The sequence below is a fragment of the Trachypithecus francoisi genome, unplaced genomic scaffold (assembly GCF_009764315.1).
Source record: "Trachypithecus francoisi isolate TF-2019V2 unplaced genomic scaffold, Tfra_2.0 Lachesis_group5, whole genome shotgun sequence".
Classification (NCBI taxonomy): domain Eukaryota; kingdom Metazoa; phylum Chordata; class Mammalia; order Primates; family Cercopithecidae; genus Trachypithecus; species Trachypithecus francoisi.
The window spans coordinates 119,604,253-119,622,334 of NW_022681470.1; the positions used below are offsets into that span (position 1 = coordinate 119,604,253).

General features: G+C 36.8%; 1 protein-coding gene across 1 annotated transcript in view; it reads left to right on the plus strand.

The window, feature by feature from the left end:
- The window catches only part of OLFM3 (olfactomedin 3), a 200,863-nt gene that overhangs the window by 134,370 nt on the left and 48,411 nt on the right, over positions 1 to 18,082 (plus strand). The window lies entirely within an intron of this gene.

Consider the following 18,082-nt stretch of genomic DNA (forward strand, 5'->3'; position numbering starts at 1 on the left):
TCCCCAAAATCTTAACGCATTCCAACATTAACCCAAAAGTCCAAGTCCAGCGTCTCGTTTGAGACAAGGCAAGTCTCTTCCATCTATGAGCATGTAAAATCAAAAGCATATTAGCGATTTCATAGATTAAATGGAGGTACAGGCATTGGGTAAATACTCCTATTCCAAAAGGGAGAAATTGGCCAAAAAGGCAGTCATTAAACCTTAAAATTCCAAAATGATATCCTTTGACTGTATGTTTCACATCCAGGGGGACTCTAATATAAGAGGTGGGCTCCCAGAGCCTTGGATAGCTGTGCTTTTGTGGCTTTGCAGGGTACATCCCCACTTCAGACTGTTTTCATGGGTTGACATTGAGTGTCTGCAGTTTTTCCAGGTGCACGGTAAAAGCTGTTGGTGGATCTACCATTCTGTGATCTGGAGGATGGTGGCCATCTTCTTACATCTCCAACAGGTCGTGCTCCAGTGGGAACTCTGTGTGGGGCTCTGACCCCACATTTTCCTTCCACATTGTCCTGGCAGTGTTTCCCATGAAGGCTCTGCCTTTGCAGCAAAATTCTGCCTGGACATTCAGGTGTTTCCATACATCCTCTGAATTCCAGGTAGAGATTCCCAAACCTTGGTTCTTGACTTCTGTGCACACACAGGCCCAATAGCACCGGTAAGCCACCAAGGCTTGGGGCTTGCACCCTCTGAAGCAACAGCCTGAGCTGTACATTGGCCCCTTTCATCCACAGCTGGAGCTGAAGCAGCTGGGATAGAGGGCACCATGTCCTGAGGCTGCACACAGAAGGGGGAGCCTGGGCCCAGCTCATGAAACCATTCCCTCTTAGGCCTCCAGTCTTGTGATGGGAAGGGTCACCATAACATGCCTTGGAGGCATTTTCCCCATTGTCTTGGTGCTTAACATCTGGCTCCTCATTACTTATGCAAATTTCTGCAGCTGGCTTGATTATCTCTCCAGAAAATGGGGTTTTCTTTTTTACCACATTGATAGTCTGCAAATTTTCCAAATTTGTATGCTTTGTTTCCTCTTCAATGCTTTTCTGCTTAGAAATTTTTTCCTCCAGGTACCATAAATTATCTTTCTCAAGTTCAAAATTCCAAAGATCTCTAGGGCAGGGGCAAAATGCCACCAGTCTCTTTGCACAGCAAGAGTGACTTTTACTCCAGTATCTAACAAGTTCCTTATTTCCATCCGAGACCACCTCAGCCTGGACTTCATTGTTCATATCACTATTTGCATTTTGGTCAAGGCCATTCAACAAGTCTCTAGAAAGTTCCAAACTTCTCCACGTGTTCATATCTTCTTATGAGCCCTCCAAACTGTTCCAATCTCTGGCTGTTACCCAGTTCCAAAGTTGCTTCCACATTTTCAGTATCTTTACAGCAACACCCCACTCTCGGTGGTACCAATTTACTGTATTAGTCCATTTTCACACTGCTATAAGACATACCTGAGACTGAGTTATTTATTAAGGAAAGAGATTTAATTGACTTACAGCTCTGCAGGCTGGGGAGGCCTCAGGAAACTTAAAATCCTGGTGAAGGGGAAGCAAACACATCTTTCTTCATAAGGTGGCAGGAGAGAGAACGAGAGCTGAGCAGAGTGGGAGCCCCTTATAAAATCATCAGATCTTGTGAGAACTTACTATCACGAGAATAGCATAGGGGAACTGCCCCATGATTCAATTTCCTCACACCAGGTCCCTCCCATGATACATAGGGATTATGGGAATTACAATTCAAGATGGGATTTGGATGGGGACACAGCCAAACCATAGCATAACCCACATGCTGACTTTATGAAGCAAAAACTAGTATTTCTTCCTGTTATAGACATAGGTAAAAGAAATATTTATAAATTAAATAACTTTCTGAGTCAAACAGTTGTTAGGTAGTAGAGGCAGAATTCACATCTAGGTCTGGCTAATCATGGAGTACAAAGTCTTCATCACTGAGTTATTGTGATCTAATGGGACAAATAACTGTGAAATTCACCCTGCCTTGGAAAACAGAAAACTGTCTAATATGGAAACAACTGGGTTGGGGAATAGTATTCTAATCTCGATTGACTTTATAAACATTATGTGGCTGACAAGGAAGGTAACAATCCTTCAGGAGTTCTCCATATTAAGAACGTTAAGAACAATTAAGATACTAAGAACATGACACCACTGTAATATTGAAAAGGCAGTCTATCATTTTTACGTTAGTAATGAGGGGTTCTTTTTTTTTTTTTTTTTGAGACGGAGTCTCGCTCTGTCGCCCAGGCTGGAGTGCAGTGGCGCGATCTCGGCTCACTGCAAGCTCCGCCTCCCGGGTTTACGCCATTCTCCTGCCTCAGCCTCCCGAGTAGCTGGGACTACAGGCGCCCGCCATCTCGCCCGGCTAGTTTTTTTTTTTTTTGTATTTTTTAGTAGAGACGTGGTTTCACCGTGTAGACCAGGATGGTCTCCATCTCCTGACCTCGTAATCCACCCGTCTCGGCCTCCCAAAGTGCTGGGATTACAGGCTTGAGCCACCGCGCCCGGCCTAGTAATGAGGTTCTTATAGCAAATGCTTTAGTCTTAGAAGATCAAAAAGGATAGAATTAGTAGTAATGACTCTCTCCAGATCTGATAAATAAATCAGAGGTTCAACTTTTCCTGTTACATTGCTGTGCAACAGTGGTCATGTTTTTAGCCTTTCTTGGCCTCCAATTACTCATCATTAAAGTAAGTATAGCAATACAAATTGACCACCAAAGCCTGTTTAATGTATAGGCAATATAACGGCTCATAAGAGGTTGTAAAGTAATGTGTTGTTTAAATATAGTGTCATAATGCTCTCCCCATTGACTGCATGAAGGTGCAGACCAGTAAGTCACTATTGTCCATGTCAGCAATGAGCCAAGTGTTTGGGGTTTAAATAATGGCCTTATCCTCTGACTCCATTAAAATGTAATATTTCTGCTCTTCTCTCAGGCACTACATGTAGTAAAACCAATAAATATTTTAAATCACACACACATAAAACTTGAAATTAGAGAGGATACATTCCATTACCAAGTCATACTTACTATTTATATTTTAAAACCTGGCAAATATTTGAATAAAGGATAAGTGATATTACATATTGCATTTAAATTATTACCTAACTTGCAAAAATTTTTATGCAGAATGCATATGTAAAACAGTAATATGAGCAGATGAATGCTTGTTTAAGTAATTTACTATGTTTATATTAAGTAGTATTAAATGTTCTTTAATTTTCTATGTTCTTTCATAGCTATTTTTTAAATTAATATTAACAGATTTTAAAATGCACATTACATTCCTAATATACTTTGACATTTAACAAACTACTTATGCTTTTATGAAGCAAGCATTTAAATTACGGTACTAATCACTGTAAGCTAAAAAAGATGTGGCATTATATATTTTTAGAATTTTATTATCTATTGATTCAACACATAATTTGCAGTATTTGAACAATAATATTGAAGATATTTTATTTCCGTAAAATTAAAATAGAATGGATATATTTAAAGCAGTTTGATTTGATTTAATACCAGCTCAAAAATACATTTTATTCAAAATGATTCAACTGACTAAAATAAAAAAGTAGTGATCTTCTAATTCCAACAGAGCAATTATATTTTAATGTAGAAATAATTATATAATATTTATTTATATTACTAAACATAGTGTTTCCTTAAATACAGTTGGCTGGAGAAAACAAGTTTCTGGAAATTTGAGACATTTTATTTCATCTGGCTATATTTTAAATATACAAATGAATGGTCATTAGTGCTCTACATACTGATAGATTCCTTCAGCTGATGAAATATGATTGCTGTTTTTTATGTGCACTTGGAAAGGCAAACAGCTTTGTTGCATATGATGAAAATCACTGGCCTAACTTTCTCTTTAAGAAGAATTCTGACCAAATACAATAAACACTCAACCAAATAGCCATGCTGTGTAAATTCATTAAGATGTTAATACAAATTATTCATTTTCCTTTTTAAAGCAAATCTAGTAGAGGTAAATGTTATATAATTTTATGGTTACATAATTTTGACCTCGTAGTCCTTGAATTTTCCAACTCTGAGCCAATGTGGGCATTATTAGACTTTCAATGACAGCACTACAGCCAGTGTCTCCCAAGATTTGTCCAGGCTGTGACTTTCTGGGGCTGTTGGATATGCTAGGATAGATACTAATGATTGTCGGGTTAGAAGTGGTTATATGGTACATTGGCACAAAGCACTGCTGAATGACCTGTCAGTGATTTGAAGGAATCAATGTGTCTTTACTTTCTATTCCAATATCCTCCCACATGTGGAGTAATATCACATACTTGGAGAAGCTACCAGAATGTGAAACAGCATTTAAAAACACTATAAAAGAAGAAGTAAAGGCTTAGGGGTCTGCAGTGTAGATTGAGTTCTACTCTGGGTTTGTGCTAATAGCTCGATTGCTTTTGCAGGTATAAAGATTGAAAAGGCGTAGCCTTATTCGAAAGTAAAGTGACTTTGAAAGTAAGCCCACAGGATCAAAAATGCCATTATATTCTCTCATGACAGTCTTACTAAATCAACTTCATTTTAAGGATTGGCCAGGGCTATTTCAACGAGGAGCACTGCTGAGAAATCAGCCTGGTGCAGGGGGCTCCATAATGCTCAAAACTGGAACAGGGAAGACAGAATAAGCAAGAAACCACACAGAAAGTCCATGGTACAAATGACTGAGGGAAACCAAAGTGAATTCTACATAAGGAGGAGACGGAAATACTAATCACCTTTGAGGCTCTGAGCCAAGAAATTGAAGCCAAGGAGTTAAGCTAAAGCAAATTACTTTTGCACCAACCTAATAGATAAAACCAAATGGAATGGGCTAGAAGTCATTAAGATGAGGGCAGAAATGGGAGAATCCTGAGAAACTGTTTTTATGGGCCAGCGTCTATTTGTGGTAGTGTGGCATGTCTTAAAAGCCTTGGACTGGGAGATAAAAATATCATATTTTCAGCCATTAACTTTTCACATTCAGTGAGACATATTGACACTGATATTGAAGTTGACCACAAATGTTTGAGGTAAAGGATTTACAGCCATTGAGATGAGTTCAGAGGACCCCAGCCTCACAAACCCCCTTCAACCACATTGTCTCTTGGCCTCTTCTGGTTGGGAGACTCCTGATCATGGTGCTAATAAAATGCAAAATACACATTTCTCAGGAAAACCTCATGCTTTCCAAAATAATGCATTATGAACAAGAAGGGTTATGGCAGACCCCTCAAACCTATACAATTTTGTTAGAGAATTAACAAAAAACAGTAACTGTGTTACATACTAACACAGCTAAAAAAAATTTATATTGCTAATAAATAAAAAATACTTCAGTAAATACTGTATAGAGTCTTAACTTTCATGTTGAAAATTACTTGACAAAAAATGGATGTAAGTATAGATTGAGGTAGCTGAGCTACAGAGACAAGAGAAAAGGCACAATTAGGGAGTAACACAGGCAACACATATCCAAATCAAGTCAAGAAAATAAGTATAAGCAAATTATCATTGTGTAAAGGATTACATAACTGCAGCTTACTGCTTTCAGCTATGATAATACACTTTGCTTGTTATTTTTGGTATAAAATATTAAAGATTTTGGGGGAAAAAAAGCATATGAACCAGAGCAAATTCACATTATACTGACATCACTCCCCAATTAACCAATTGCATATAAGTTAATTCAATAACACTTGAAGTTGTTAAGGGAGTTAGGAGAAAGGAGAGTGGGCTAAATTTGAAACTAAAGTCCAAAGCCCTGAAGCAGAAGAGAAGAGGCACTGGTGCCCTCTAATCCGTTCTCCCCACGGAGTCTCAGCCCATTTCTGAAGCATCAAGTTGCTCAGAGATCCATCCTATAAGACAATTGTCTAGGAGCCAATAGCAATTAGGGATAGTAAATCTTTAATGAGATTTAAGAATATAACTTAAATCATTATGTGCAGTGATAAGGAAATTTTAATTCAATTTATCACTGAGATATATATTATCCTAATTGAAAAATAACCATGTCCTCTGCAATGGAACTTCACTTTAGCAGACAGTGTTTTTTGAATTAGAATAAAAATGTTTTCTTTGTGTCAGTTATATAACCACAATTCTTCATGAAAAAGATAATATATTTAAATTGTGATAATTTTCCTGATTCTATAAGGAAAAATATGTTGACATTTTTATGAATAAGCCTCCTTACTTTCCTGATCTAGTCTCATCACACCAACCTAGAATGTTTCAGAGTATATCATTCTGTAGTGAGCCTAGTAAGATTAACCAGCAAGAGTGTGCCCAGCTGAGAATAACCAGGAAGGGGGAAGCTCTGAAAGCATATCATAAGAGAAATGTTCAAAAATCTGGGCCATATTCTTCCCTAAAACATACAAGTTGAAGTAGCTTGACATTTGAAGGGCTATTATGCAGCAGAAAGAAGTAAATCTTGACTAGTGCAGCAGAAAGCAGAACTCAGAAAATGAATGGAATATGAATTTAGCAAGGACTTTTTCATGATTGGGAATATCCAATATCAAAAGCAGCTACTGGCCAGGCACACCGGCTTAAGCCTATAATCCCAATGATTTGGGTGGGGGGAAGGCAGGTGAATCCAAGGCAGGCAGATCAGTTGAGTCCAGGAGTTTGAGACCAGCATGGCCAACATGGTGAAACACTGTATCTACTGAAAAATACAAAAATTAACCAAGTGTGATGGCTCATGCCTGTAATCCCAGCTACTCAGGAGACTGAGGCATGAGAATCGCTTCAACCTGGGAGGCAGAGGTTACAATGCGCTGACAGAGCAACACTCCATCTCAAAAATAAATAAATAAATAAATAAATAAGCAGCTAATTACATAGAATTTATTTTTACCAATACTGAAGGTATTCAACTTGAAAAATCAATGTATCAGGGACTTTCAAAGGGCATTATAACACTGAGTGAAATCTATTTATGCCACAAGATCATATTTATGCCACACTTTTTAATGTTTTAAACTTTTACTTCTGATCATTTGGGAATAGTGTATGTACTGCAATGCTTCCTCATGGTCATTTGATTATATGAGTGTTTCTGAAATTTGGTTGCATATCAAAATCAGGAGCTTTTAAAAAGTGCAAATACATATTACCCTGTAAGCCTGTTTATTGAATAGCATTTTTGGTGAGGTGGGATCAGGAAATCAGTATTCTCAAAGGCAACAGGTGATTGTGCTGCATCTAGACTCCTCTTGAAAGCATGGGGTACCTAAGGTCATAAGGATGAATTCATCCCTTTATTGGCTAGTTAAGTTTTCGAAATTGTGCTTTTCAGTAACTAAAGTTTGGTCATTTTAAGTCAGCACCCAGTCTTATTATGGGATATTTATTTGTGAAAGGACAGCTAAACAATACTAGTAAGAGTAACAATTGTTTATAAGATAAGCACTGTGCTCAGTACTTCATGTACATTGCTTCATTTGATTTGTACAAGCCTATGACTCAACCTCTCAATTCTGCTTTTGCTACTTTACCAAAGGATGTAACACTGCGACACTTTGTTCTCTAAAATCATAGACTATTAGAAGCTTTGCTGTTTGAAATCAGATCAGTAAAAATGGAACAACCTACACTTGCCTGGAAGATTTCAGTCACTCACACCAAGAAACAGCCTCAATTTTCAACCCAGGTGCAAAGTTTCAGATAAGGGTTTTTCAGATACAATATTCAACATCTATCTTAACTTTGGAGTTTCCAAGGAAACAGAATCCAGAGTCCACTTCTTAACTCTGGCCTGATGTTAACCTCTTTACTTTGAGCATTGCTCATTTTTAGCACTATCAAGATTCTGCTTTAAGTATGCCTAAACACTATTTTTCCCCAATCCTATTTTTAACCCTGTTTCTTCCTTTGCCTGATAGGATGCTCGATGCTTCTGCTGTGCAATCTCCCTTCATACAACAAACTAATAAACCCAACTTCGTTGAACTATAAGTATGTCTTTGGTGTACCTTGTCAGATGGGCTTCATCAGTAGATATTATAATCTCTAATTTGAAGATTAGTAAAATGAAGTTCAGAAAAATAATTAACTTACACAGAGTCACACAGTAAGTGACAAACCTGGCATTCCAATCCAGATCTATATGACTTCAAAGCCCATGCTCTTAACAGAATGCAGAGAGTCAGAGAATGTTGAAGCTTCAAAAGAAACTAAAGCATACCATGCTGCTAACTTCACATGGACAGTAAGACTAGAATTCCGTTATCGTGACCTTCCAATCCACTGTCATGTGGGAAATCTTTGTTCAGCTGCCAATTGGCTACTATTCAGGCTTTCCCTTTTCCCTGAACCTTCTATGGTGTTTCCTGGATACTCAGGCCTCACTGAGACAGTAGTAACGTAGATAACTACAAACGCTGGTAACGTCTAGGCAGCAGCCAGTGATGCAGTTATCTTCTGATCATCTTTTTTCTGACACACAAAAGTATAATCAAATCTCCGAGCACAGTGGCTTATGCCTGTAATCCCGGCACTTTGGGAGGCAACAGAGCAAGAATTTTTCTCAAAAAAAAGAAAAAAAAAAAAAAAAGAAGAAGAAGAAGAAAAAAAGAAGTATAATCAAATCAAACTATTTCATTTCAAATTTCTGTAGCTGCTGAGAACACAATGCATTAGCTCTTCTGCATGTAGTTAGTACAATCCTTCCCTAAAATGAGTGAATTATGTGAAAGCATCATCCTTCTCTTTCTTTTCTACCTATATCAAAAAGTCAGAGCATATGGGTGACTGGCTACTATGTTTAAGCCTCTAGACAACCCTGAGTTAAAGTTATCAAAGTATGTGTTATCCAAGCCATCAGAAATATTCACTAATTATATGGCCACTTATTTAATGAATTACCTCTCAATCCCACTAAAGTATCCCTTATTGCCTAACAGTGGCAATCCCACTAAATTGAGTGAGATCCCACTCAATCTCACTAAAGTATCCCTTATTGCCTAATAGTGGCAATCCTTCTTGAGCCACGGATTTCTGGATATTATGAGTACTTAATGGTATTTATTGTAAATATGATGGAAGTTAATATCATGTAAAAGACACATAAATGATTTCATGAAGTTGATGGAAGTGTTATGAGAGAACTGGTCTGACCAAATACAAAGGAATTGATAAGAGTAGCTGGAAGGTACATATTCTTTAACAATTGAGGAGAAAATTTATGGGACAGACTCTTCAAAAGACAATGATACAGATATCAAAAGAATAAAAGAGGCTCTGAAAAAACTATGGAATTCCTTGAAGAGTTTTGCAAACACAAATCTCTTTATGATTGTGGGATGAAACTAAATAATGAGATTGTTAAAATAATTGCATAAACACATACATACATGAATTAAGACTTCATTATTCATGCTGAGTTAACACGCAGTTGCAAATATATCCTCACGATAAGGATAAGATTTTTTTTGTTGTTGTTGAAGATAAATTTTTAACTACATATTTTCTCTGCTTCTAAGGAATGTTGATACCTATTTAAAATGGATTACTTTTAAATGTTTTCTGTTAACAGTTAGCTCTGGATGGCAAGAACTCTGGACCCCCTTTCTTGATAAGAAGCATGTGTGCCTCTGGGCAATCCTCACTCTCACTTCTCTTTCATAGTTGGCCTTTCCCCCAACCCCACTTTGGCTGTGCCTCCTTATTGTCTACACACATCCTCACTTCACTTAATTCCACAGTCTCTGAGCTGGCTTCCATGGCTCCTTCTACTCAAAGAGTATTTTCTTTACCAGCTCCTTCTGCATCACTTGGGAGCTTGTTAAAAATACAGAATCTCATACTCTATCCCCAATTTCTTGGGCAAGGGCCACATTAACCTTCCCTGTATCATTTCCATTTTAGTATATGTGCTCCTCAAGTGAACACTCTATTCCCAACTTCTGAACCAAAATCTACATTTTCACAAGATCCTCAAGTGATGCATTTGCACCTTAATATTTAAGAAGCACTGGCCTAGACAATTCTTAAACACTTTCTGTTTTATAGGTTGAATTTTCCTAATCTGAAAATCTAAATCTGAAATCCTCCAAAATCCAAAGCATTTTGAATACCAACATGGCGCTCCAAGGAAATGATCATTGGAGCATTTTGGATTTTGGATTTTTGGATTAGAAATGCTCAACCAGTAAGTATAATGCAAATATTTAAAAATCCAGAAAAATTCAAAATCCAAAACACTTCTGGCCCCAAGCATTTCAGATAAGAGACATTCAACTTGTATTGTATTTTGTTAAATCTAGAAGCCACTTTTGTCTTGTTTCTCTCTCTCGTCTTTGTATCTAATTATTCACAAAATCCTGCGTAATGTGCCTAGCCCATGTCTTATTCTTCCCCAGTCTTTCTGTTATTTCTTATGCTGACACTAAAAAGGCCCCCTAACTACTCTCCCAGCTGGCATTCTCACTCCTCACCCACTCCCTAATATTTAATGAATCTTTTCTGAATGATATTCATCTAAATAACAAACCGGTTTGGTATCATCAGTTTCTCCCTGAAACTCCGTAAAGACATAGTGGTAGCAATGTTTAATCTTCTCTTTGTAGAGTTACATGTTTCTACTACCTCTGTTTCCTACTACCTTTCCAACTCTATTTCCTCTCTCCCTTCCCCCATCATGCATTTTTCACTGCCCCAACTGCGAGCAACTCAGATCTCCTAAATAACATGGGATCTTTCACACTTCAGAAATGAGTTTTCACATGCTGTCACCAGTGCTGAAATGGCCTTTCCTTCCTGATTTTCTTGGGAAGTTTATTGAAGCCATGGAAATTCACTATCCCTCTGAAGCCTCCTCTATTCCACCCAAATGGAATTAATCACTAATGGTTTATGACTGTATTAGTCTGTTCTCACATTGCTATAAAGAACTACCTGAGACTGGGTAATTTATAAAGAAAAGAGGTTTAATTGACACACAGTTCTTCAGACTGTACAGGAAGCATGGCTGGGGAGGCCTCAGAAAACTTACAGTTATAGTAGAAGGCAGAGGGAAAGCAGGCACATCTTACATGGCTGGCACAGGAGGAATAGAGTGAAGGGGGAGGTGCTACACGTTTTAAACAACCATATCTTATGAGAACTCACAATCACAAGAACAGCAAGGGGAAAATTCACCCCATGATTCAATCACCTCCCACCAAGCCCTTCCTCCAACATTGGGAATTACAATTTGGTATGAGATTTGGGCGGGGACACAAATCTAAACCATATAAATGACCCATTGCACATTGTACACATTACGGGTCCCACTATATTTAAATTATACTTAGAGCTATATTTCTTTCTTGTTCCTGTCAGTATCCCACTAGAATGGGAGATCTTGAGTCAGAGTAAATTGCATTAATTCCTGATCTCCAGCATTTAGTGTCTAGCATATAGAGGATGATCAATAAATCCTTACTGAATGCATAAATGCCTGTTTCATGTTTCACTGTGAAATAGACCTTGCTCTTCAAATAATTTTAAATATATTTTTGGTAGAAAAATATTGACTAACTTATATGGATATTTTAATAGCTATTAATGCACATATTATTGAAATGGAAAATATATGAGAGAAAATTTATTTTTTATCATTGACATATTTATTAACCAGTCCTGTAAGAAAAAGCTATTAATGAGGATCACATGAATAATATACTATGATTATTAAGCACCAGTTATGAGGAGTTTCCAGTTTTAAGATCAATTAGTTCTTGAAAACCTTATGGATTGCAATAAAATGTAAATTGTGACCTACACATGCATGTTTCAATGTTCAGATAAGAAAATGGTTGTTTTGTTTTGTTTTAAAAGAGTGTTGAATGAATGGAGAGGTAAATCAAAAGTTCCAAATATGAAGTGCAAAATATTACAATGATCTGTGCTTAAATTGCAGCCATATGGGCCAGGCAATGGTTAAACATGAGAACACATCAAAATTACTGGGGAAATACTTGGAAACCATACTTAAATCCTACTTCAGTGCAGAACACTTAGAAAGGACTCAGTAAAGTTTGGTGAAAGTGAAAGAAGAAAGGAGAAAATACGGATGGAAAAAAAGGAAGAAAAGGAGACCGAGGTAGAAAAGAAGGAAATATGGATGAAAGTAAGAATGTAAGAGAAGGAAGGCAAGGAGAGAGAAGGGGAAAGGAGAAGGGAAAGGAGAGCATGGGGAGGAGTTGGAATGCTTTGCAAAGTTGATCCATTTTCAGTAATAGTAAATAGCTTAATACTACTCATGTTATGATGTTTATAAATTGTATATATACCTCTTTGCAGAGACCTGACAAGAAGCCTCTATACTAGATTTAAAGTTTTAGCTCTGTATTTTATGACTTATTATGTGTAAATTTATAATCCAAACTACTTGTTGGATAATATTTGTTTGAAAAAACATTTCATCAGTTTTTTCATGTGGGTCAAGTAACATAAAGAATCTTGAAAGGATTCACATGAACAATTTTGAATATATTTTCTTGATAATGCAAGGTTCTCCAAGAACTCAGATATTTCTACATGTCTGTTGTGCTTCTTAAGGAAAATACTGTTTTCCTGACAACGGTTACTTCCTTTTCACAGTCTCTTTACATTCAGTAGCTCTGTATTATGTACTAGGTAAATATCACTATTTTATTTTATTAATGAAAAGAGAGATGAAAATGTAAAGTACTAGGGCAACAGATGTACATTGATAAAGAAAGAGCTAACATATATAAATGTCTTTTGGAGTATAGGACCAAGATCCTTATGACTTAAATTTTATCTTATGTTTACGGCCCGTAGTAAATTTTACTGTCAATTTCTCTGAGTAAATTAGAAATTTAGATCTGAATTTGTAAAACTAGCTCAAGCATTATCTTTTCCACTGTGGTCTTTCCTGACCATTACATTATGTGATACTAATTCCCTCTTCTTTTACTCCCCCATTATATCCCTATAGGTACTTACAAGCTTGGAACTATTTGAATCCAATATACATAATCACTTGTATTCTGTTACAATCCCAGTTTGATAAATTACTCAAAAGAGAAGCTGTATCATATTAATCTTATTTCAGAATAGTACAGTTCCTGCCCCAAAGAATGCACTTGATAAATGTTTAATAGATCAGTGCCATTAAAGGTCAATGAGAGAGACACAACATACTTCTGCTTATGTTTTTCTGGCAACAGAAAATAATACATAATTAAGCTGGAAAATGTGAAGAGAACAAAAAAAATTAAGTAGCAGAAAAAAATCAGCTATTTAATTTTAATAATAAGAGACAACCTTTATCAACACTTTTTCCTTCACTTATTTATTGATAAGTTCATACATAAGTCACTGGTCTCTTTTCAGATGAGTATTTGCAAAGGAAGTTGTTTTTAAATTGAGTTACTTATGTCCTCCTGAAACAGTTTTTATAAGGTTAAAAGTGTTTAATTGCATTGAAGCCAAAAAGGGCAATTTAATGAAGTAAAGGCTTTACACGGCTCATCTATGTGGTGGTTATTTTAATGAACCAGCCTTAACTGTTTCTGGGAACCTCGCATAAAAATGTGTAACTCTTAGGATGCTTTCAGTGATAAATAGTGCCTGACTTATTTCAACACCAGATCTTTAGAGGTTTATATTTAACCCTATTTGTCTGCCCAGAGCTTTCAAAACAAAAAATAACCTTTACTACACATATTGATAAGAGGACGATGATGACAAACAGTGTAACTATGCTACTACATAAAACCCTACTCTGCAGATCTCCTATTTGCATGAATTTGTTAAAAAGCAGGCTACAAATGTAATCCTCTTTCATACTTTGATGTTTGGGGTTGTTTACTACCACCAGATTTTTGGTATCTGCTAAACATACATTTTATATGCCATGAGGGAGATAAGCTTTATGAAACAACTCATAACAACTTTTCAGAAAATTGCACATTTGAAGATCCAATTTTGTTCTTTCACACAACCATTGAAACAGTCTCCTTTCTGATCACCAGGCAATTTCCCAATCTCTTTAAAATTTCTCTTGCTAAACAATTTCTTCCAGAAAAGCCTTTGGCAATAATTTAACACTTCAGTCTGCCCTAGTGAGTAGGGTGAATTAGAAAAGTCTGAAAATAGATTGCAGTGAAAATAAAGCAGGGGCACCAAGCCCTTACCTGAGTGTCAGTGCCTCCCTGGTGAGAGCTTTGCTCCATCACATTCAAAGATAAACTCAATAAGTGAAGACATGTTGCTTTTAATTTTTGTGCTTAGCTTTTAGCACTCATTTACTGATAGAGCATGCAAATAACCAACCTATAATGCTTCACTCACATAAGTCTAATTATTTTAAAAAGACAAAATTTGAAATCAATATTGGCTATTTTTTTTTTTTTTTTTTTTGCGGAACTATGATGGTGAGTGTGTGTATGAGACACAGTGAGATAGCATAACTAACAACACACTATCTGGGGTCTGACTTGGGAGTTCGTATACTGGCCCTATCATTTATTAGCTATGTGACCTTAGTTAACGTATTTCACCTCTCAGTGTCTCAGTTCCTTAACTATAAACTGGTTACAATAACAATACTAACCCATCAGGCTTGTCTGAGGATTAAACAACTTCATACATACAAAGTTCTTAGCATAGTGCCTGCCTGATGGGTTTAAATAAGGAAGCTTCTCAATAAAACATAGGATGGGCACATTTTATATACTTTCTAGAATGTTTGACGTCAATCCCTATGAACAAACCATATTAGAAAGATGAATATTTAAACTCTAAAGATAAACTTTTATATTATTAATTTACTCCCAAGTTTGATGAACTTCGCTTTTTTGTCACTAACATCTGTCCTTATGCTTTCTTCCATGAAGATGGGTAGAAGACGCATACATTGCTTTTGCATAGTGGTGGCAAACATTGATTGAGCACTGATCATGTTCCAGGCCCTGAAACAGGGCTTTCTATGTAGCAGTTTATTTTATCTTCACAAACACAAAAGAGCATCTCTTATTTTCCCCAACTTACACATGAGAACACCACAGCTCTGGGAGGTCACATGGCTCGTCATCTACTAGTGCCAGAACAGGGAGTGAAAGGGTACCTGTGAGACTGCAGGGATAGAGACTGAGCTCTTGAGACTGGCACTATATTATGAAAGAGGCTAGATAGGAAATTCAGTTTAATAGCTTTATTTCCTATTTGAAGAACCTAAGCCCCAAAGCAAGGTAGTGACTAAGCTGAAGGTTTCCGTCACACCACTCTGCATTCTTCTTTTTTATTTCTGGACTAATCCTGGATTTATATTTTCCCACTTCTTCAATTTTGAGTAGAAAGAGGAAAAAAATGTTTGCCCTGAATATATTTCTCTCCCACACATCCATTTTTTCTCCTTTGAAGTAGCAACAACAGCTGCCAACGGAGGATCCCCCGGGCTTATAGAGCATCAGTCAGCTTCACAGATGAAGACAAAGATGAGAAGACAGAAATCCTGCCTTTAAAGAACTTTGCAAATGTTTTTCATTCTAAATTCATTCTTTCATTAGTGAGTACTTTGAAGACAATACTGAAACGTCAAGGTAAAAATGACAAAGCACTGATTCTAGGACCTACAAGTGGTCCCTAATTGGTTGCCAAGGGCCAAATTGAAGGAGATTTGGTTCAAAGGAGACTCAGATCTCTATCTTCTCTAAACCGCTTTCTTTAAATCTGTCTTTTCTTGTTAAATTTTATCATATTTATTGAGGGTGTACGACATGATACTTGATATACATATAGATAGTGAAATGGTTTTTTAAAAATATTCTCTACATACCATACAGTCCCTTCTACCACCCCGATGCGATTAGAGAAAAATTCGGCTAGCCAAAGGCAAGAAGAAGGAAAGATTGCTTCCATATTTATGGAGGGTTCCAGTGACCCTTGAGGCTTATCAACAGAAGACAGAATCAAAGTTGTAGCTAGTACTTCTTTGCTTAGACCAAAAGTGCTTGCATTTTACATGCGAAACATGGAAGGAAAAAATACATGTCACTATAAGCCTAATGTTTCAATACTTTTCACTATCCATTACCCATGTATAGATCCATCATGCACCCATAAAAACATACATGCAAAACACAATACTGGAATATATTGTACTGGTTTGTTTTGCAAGAATAAGCTGTACTGTGTATTTACACTAAAAATGTTTTCCTTTTTAAGCTGACAGCAGGCGAGGCATTAAATAGTAACATTCATTTTTCCATTTCTCTCATAAATATTTATTGTGAAACTACTGTGTGCTAGACATTCTTCTAGGCTAAAAATACCCCCGTAAAGAAACCAGGAATCATTTCTCCCTCATGGAGCTTGATTTCTAGTGGAAAAAACATAAGAAGCAAGATGTATAAATAAAATATATGGCATGCTAACTAGTTCTAAGGAGAAAAAAAGTAAAGCAGAAAAGACAATATAAAGCAACCAGGTGACAAGAGTAGACATTTTAGATAGTGTGGCCAGAAAAGACCTTACGAGAGATGATCTTGGGAGGAAAGAGAAAAAGAAGTGAGAAGATATTTGAGGGATTGCAATTCCACAAGAGAAGAGCAAGTGCAAAGGCCCTAAGGTAAAAGATTGCCTTTCTCTCTGAGAAACAGCCAGGGGACCACAGTGGCTCCAGTGGCGTTGACAAAGGGGAGAGTTGAAAGAAATGAAATCGGAGTGATAAGAGGAGGCCAGATTATGCAGAACTTTACAATGCAAGCTAAATATTTTGACCTTCACCATGAGAGAGACAGGAATCTAGGCACTGGAATAACATAATTTGATTTCTATTTTAACAAGATAATGTCAGTTTGCAGCAATAACAAACGGGCTGAAGTGATACAAAGTCAATAACTCGTGACTTTTGTAACAATCCAGATAAAAGACAATGGAGGCTTGAAGCAGCACAGTGGCAGCAGAGATGGTACAAAATACTTGAATGTTGGATATATTTTGAAAGTAGACATTAGCTGACTGAATTGATAAGAGATGTGGAGGAAAACACATTAAGATTGAAACTTAACTTTTTGGCCTGAGCAAATTAACCATAGTGTTGCCAATTAACTGAAATGGGAAGACTGCAGGAATGGCTGCTTGTGTATTTTTGTTGTTATTTGTTTGGTGTATTTTTCTTTTGTTTTCTTTTCTGGGGTTGGGGGAGCCATAACAGGAGCTCACTTTTGCAATGTGCTCAATTTAAGATGTCTATTAAACATTGAAGTGGAGATGTCAAGTAGATAATTGGATATGCAGGTCTGAATTGATAGGAGAGGTCTGCTGGGAAAAAATGAATTTGGAAATCATTAGCATATAGATGAGGAAGAATCAGCAAATGACACTAAGAAAGAGAGGTCATAAAATTGGAGGAAGACTAGTGAGTGTGGCATCCGGGAAGCCAAGTGAAAAAATTATTTCAAAAAGGAGAAAGTAAATTCTCATGAATGCTGCCCATAGGTTAAGAAAGTTGGGGACTGAGAATTGACTCCTAGATTAGCAATCTGGGGGTCACTGGTAGCCTGATGAAAGCAGTGTCAGCGGAGTGGAGAAGTGTAAACAAAAATGCAATTTGGAAGAGAGAAATTGAAGATGGTGAGTATAAACAATTATTTCAAGAGGGTATGCGGTAAAGGGAGAGTGAGAAACGGTGGAATTACTGGAGAGAAAGTAAGATCAAGAACGTTCGTTTGTTTGCATAAAGTAGGAAAAGTATGGTGGCATTTACATGATGCTGGGAATGATCTGCTAAAGAGGGAAAGTGTATTGATGTTGGAAAAAGAGGAAATAAGAATTATCTTTGAGTAGGTCAGAGAGATATAAGCTAGGGCAGTCTACTCAAAGGGTGGGCCAAAAATTGCAGCATCAGCAACATCTGGGAGCTTGTTAGAAATGCAAACTATTTTGTCCTGTCCTAAAGTTAAATCAGACTCAGGTGAGACCTAGAAAATTGGGTCTTAACAGGCTTGCAAGTAATTATTATGCATGGCTGTCCAAAAAAACTGATGTGTTGCACAGAGGAGAGATCTA